Source organism: Bubalus bubalis, chromosome X (assembly GCF_019923935.1).
Source record: "Bubalus bubalis isolate 160015118507 breed Murrah chromosome X, NDDB_SH_1, whole genome shotgun sequence".
Lineage (NCBI taxonomy): Eukaryota > Metazoa > Chordata > Mammalia > Artiodactyla > Bovidae > Bubalus > Bubalus bubalis.
The window spans coordinates 10164016-10169391 of NC_059181.1; positions in this window are offsets into that span (position 1 = coordinate 10164016).

Genomic DNA, 5376 nt, shown 5'->3' on the forward strand with positions numbered 1-5376 from the left:
CACAAAATGTTAAGGAACTTTCCCAGGATCAATTTGTAAGTGATTTAAAATCGAGCATTTCCGACTCCAGAACCTGATTTTTAACTACCACATAGTAGCTTTAAGTATAAATATCCTGTCAAAAGGACAAGGTCTTGGTAAAACTGCCTTGGGCATGTAGCTGTTCACCGAGAGTCTGCAGGAAATTGACAATTGTATGACAATTTGCTGGGGCAAATGTTCTGTCACAGAGAACAGTTCTTTTGCTGGGGCAAATGTTCTGTCACAGATAACAGTTCTTTGGTGTAAACACCAGGGGGCAATCCAGGACTCAGTGTCACTCTGCCTTTCTCGTACACTTTCTCTGTTAATGTGATCACCCCAGGCTTGGACTTCCTGTACTTTTCCAGCTTCTGTGAGCCTCAGCTTCTGGCAAGAATTTCTGTGCACTCAGACCCACTAAAGATTGATAGGTACCTCACACTTCTCCCCTGGACATCTTTATCAAGAACAGACATAAGTCTATACAAGGTTTCTATACGAAGTGCGTGCTGCATGCTAAGTTGCTTCAGTCATATCTGACTCTTTGCAACACTATGGGCTGCAGCCTGCCAGGCTTCTCTGTCCATGGGGATTCTCCAGACAAGAATACTGGAGTGGGTTGCCAGGCCCTCCTTCAGGGGATCTTCCTGACCCAGGGATCGAACTCACATCTCGTTATGTCTCCTGCATTGCAGGCGGGTTCTTTACCACTAGCGCCACCATATGAGGTAAACAGGTTTTATTCTGCTTCTAGTAGCAAAGAGCTCAGGTTAAAAATGATTGAGATGCAAGACGTCTCATTAAGGGGTACATAATTGACTTTTGGTACTGACCTATATGCAGGTTATACACAAGGTGCAGCTTTTCTAGGTCATGTTGTCTTAGCAATTCCACTTGATTTCTTTGTAGTTCTCTTAATGTCCTCTAGCTAAAGACCATGAGAAACACACCTAGAGTCAAAGTTGATTTATTGATTTATTATAATGAGAATGAAGGTACATGTTGGGGAGTCATAGAGCATCTTAGTGAGGGGGTTAAAAAGGATTTATTATAGTATTTGGACTTGTAATAGTGACTTGGGACAGTTCATTTCAGTTTGGCTGCTCAGTCGTGTCCAACTCTTTGCGACCCCATGAACCGCAGCATGCCAGGCCTCCCTGTCCATCACCAACTCCTGGAGTCTACCCAAACCCATGTCCATCGAGTCCGTGATGCCATCCAACCATCTCATCCTCTGTCGTCCCTTTCTCCTCCTGCCCTCAATCTTTCCCAGCATTAGGGTCTTTTCCAATGAGTCAGCTCTTCGCATCAGGTGGCCAAAGTATTGGAGTTTCAGCTTCAACATCAGTCCCTCCAATGAACACCCAGGACCGATCTCCCTTAGGATGGACTGACTGGATCTCCTTGCAGTCCAAGGGACTCTCAAGAGTCTTCTCCAACACCACAGTTCAAAAGCATCAATTCTTCCGCGCTCAGCTTTCTTTATAGTCCAACTCTCACATCCATACATGACCACTGGAAAAACCATAGCCTTGATTAGAAGGACCTTTGTTGGCAAAGTAATGTCTCTGCTTTTTAATGTGCTGTCTAGGTTGGTCATAACTTTCCTTCCAAGGAGTAAGCGTCTTTTAATTTCATGGCTGCAATCACCATCTACAGTAATTTTGGAGCCCAGAAAAATAAAGTCAGCCACTGTTTCCATTGTTTCCCCATCTATTTGCCATGAAGTGATGGGACCAGATGCTGTGATCTTAGTTTTCTGAATGTTGAGCTTTAAGCCAACTTTTTCACTGTCCTCTTTGACTTTCATCAAGAGGCTCTTTAGTTCTTCTTCACTTTCTGCCATAAGGGTGGTGTCATCTGCATATTTGAGGTTATTGACAAACTTCAGGAAATAGGGCTTTATTCTAGTTTAGGTGCTGTCAGGAAATGGGAGTAATTCTATGATTGGGTATTTTAATTTTGTTATTGTTTAGTCACTAAGTTGTGCCCCCATGGACCCCATGTTTGCGACCCCATGGACTGTAGCCCTCCAGGTTCCTCTGTCCATGGGGTTTTCCAGGCAAGAATACTGGAGTGCGTAGCCATTGCCTCCTCCAGGGGATCATCCCGACCCAAGGATCAAACCCCTGTCTCCTGCAATAGCATACGGGTTCTTTACTGCTGACCCACTAGGGAACCCCTGGGGTACTTTAATAAATCTTATCTAAAAGAGGGAAGGGTCTTCCAGGGTGGCACAGTGGTAAAGAATCCGTCTGCCAATGCAAGAGATGCAGGAGACACAGGTTTGATCTCTGGATCTTTGCCAACAAAGGTCCATCTAGTCAAAGCTATAGTTTTTCCAGTAGTCATGCGTGTTTGTAAGAGTTGGACCATAAAGAAGGCTGAGTCCCAAAGAACTGATGCTTTCAAATTGTGGTGCTAGAGAAGACTCTTGAGGGTCCCTTGGACTGCAAAGAGATCAAACCAGTCAATCCTAAAGGAAATCAACCCTGAATATTCATTGGAAGGACTGATGCTGAAGCTTCAATACTTTGGCCACCTGATGTGAAGAACTGACTCATTGGAAAAAATCCTGATGCTGGGAAAGGTTGAGGGCAGGAGAAGAGGGTGACAGAGGATGAGATGGTGGGATGGCATCACCAACTCAATGGATATGAATTTGAGCAAACTCTGGGAGATGGTGAAGAAGAGGAAAGGCTGGCATGCTGCAGTCTATGGGGTCACAAAGAGTTCAGATGCGTCCTAGTGACTGAACAACAACAAAGGAGGGGAGACTAGGGCGAGGTCATTTTTGCCATTTGAACACTATTCATGCTTTTGTCTCTGTTCAGACATGATTACAGGGTGGTCTTGTTTTTATCTTGATCTGTTGTAGTTTCAGAATGGGCTTATGTGATGTTGGTGTTTCTGAGATGGCTTATGTTCACCAGGAGAGCACCGTGGCCCAGCTCCAAGCAACACTCAGGCTTAGCTGACAGTTCTAGGTCAACTTCTGCCATTAGGGGTGCTTTACTCTTTAAGCTGGTATTTCTGAGTCTCATCTTTTGGATGCATCTCCATGCATACCTCTCCTGCACATATAGACCTCTCGGGGAAAGACAAAGTATTTCAAAGATGCTAATAATGGGCCTTAAGTCTTCCAAAAGCGATCTTTCCACATTGCAACAGAAAACACTGGTACTATGTTTTCCTTTCCTTAGTTTTTCATTTCCTCATAACATGGAAATAATTCCATCTGGAGCCATACCTTGAACAGACCAGGTGATGATGCACCAAGGCCTGGGGTCTAAGTAAAATAGATTAAGGAATTCGAAGTAAGGATCAATGTAAGGTAAAAGCTGAAATGCAACAGTTGAAAGGTCACACGATGGCACACACTTACAATAATCAGTAAGTAAAAAAATAAATAAATAAAAATTAAAAAAACAAACAAACAATAATCAGTAAGTGTCATAGCACTGATTGTAGCTAAGTGGTCAGGGAGAATGCAGAAGACTGCTTAGGACAGTTCTCAGAGTTTGCATTCTGGCTTTGGAAGCCCTTTATAACTCGCCTCTCCTTTGACTAGTAGAGGGGACCCTCCTCCTCCTCTTAACTTGAGCTTTGTCTCCTCTTCAGCCTTTTTATCCTCTTGACAGTCACCTCTTGCCCATAGCTTTATCCCCACTGTAGCCACACAGACAGGTTTCCTTTGAGCCATAAGCTTCCAGATGCCCTCTGTGCTGGGGAATAAAATGTCTTACCTGGACACTTTATTTACATTCCCTGGGCTGCTAATAATAATAGTCACTGTCTTGATACTCTGAAATAGACACTGAAGCTGTTTGCCAGTAGAATTTGGGTTTGTGTTTCCGACAATACAGTTTTTCTCCTGGCACTGTTTATATATCTGTAGAGTTTTCCCTATAGGAAAAATATTTGCTAGAACTTAAACTTGTCAGCTTGTTCTGATTCATTACCCCATATTAATTTGCAAGTTCTGCAACTTTATATAAGTAAAATGATGCAATACAATATGCATTCTTTGTGTCTTCTTTCACTTACAATGTTTGCAAGACTCATCCAAGTTATTGCTTGTAGTAATTTTTTTCTCAGCAGTATTCTCTTGTATGAATATGCCACAATTTGCTTATCTTGTTTGTTGATGAGTATTTGAGTTATTTCTAATTGAAATCTATTACAGATAAAGTTATTATAAACATTTTTGTACAATACTTTTTTATGGACATGTTTTCATTTCTCTTAAGTATTTCATTTCTTTTTGCCTAGAAGCAAAATTTTGGGTCATAGGTTGGGTGAATGTTTATTTAATTTCATAAGAAATTGACAAATAAGATTTCCAAAATGATTGTACTACTTTACACTCCAACCAACAGTGAGACTTCTAGTTGCTTCACATCCACCAACGTTGTATGTTGTTAGTCGTTGAACTTTTAGCTGTTCTAGTGGGGTTTATAACACTTTAAAGTTTTCTGATTGTCCACCTCAATAAGAATGTTGGATTCAATTCTTATCTTTTTTTGCTTCTATTTTTATATTTTTCAATCCTTATGTTTTATGAGTGAAACTAGAGAAGGTACAACTTTTTTCTTTAAAATAGTACAGAAAATATCAACCATAAAAAAAAGATTGATAAACTGAACTGCAGTAAATTAAGAACAATTTATCAAAAGACACCTTTAAGATAATAAAAAGGTAAATTAGGAAGAAAGTTTATGTATACAAAAGATGACTCATATCCAGAATATATAAAGAACTCCTGCAAATCAATACAAAAAAGATAAGTGACTAAGTTTATAACTGGGCAAAAGATTTACAGAGGCATTTTACAAAGAGAATATTCAAATGGTCCATTAGCACATGGAAACATGCACAGTTTTTTTCAGGCAAATTTAGCTACAATGAGATATTGCTAAACAGAGTAGAATGCCCCAAATTAGTAAGATTGATAATACCAAGTGGTGGCAAGGATGTGGAGCAACTGAACTTTCATATACATTATCAATGGGAGTGTAAGTTGGCAAAGTCATTTTGAAACACTGACAGTATTTACTTAAGCTGCTGCTGCTACTGCTAAGTCATTTCAGTCGTGTCTGACTCTGTGCGACCCCATAGAGGGCAGCCCACCAGGCTTCCCCGTCCCTGGGATTCTCCAGATAAAAACACTGGAGTGGGTTGCCATTTCCTTCTCCAATGCATGAAAGTGAAAAGTGAAAGTGAAGTCGCTCAGTCGTGTCCGATCCTCAGCGACCCCATGGACTGCAGCCTACCAGGCTCCTCTGTCCATGGGATTTTCCAGGCAAGAGTACTGGAGTGGGGTGCCATTGCCTTCTCCGTTACTTAAGCTAAACA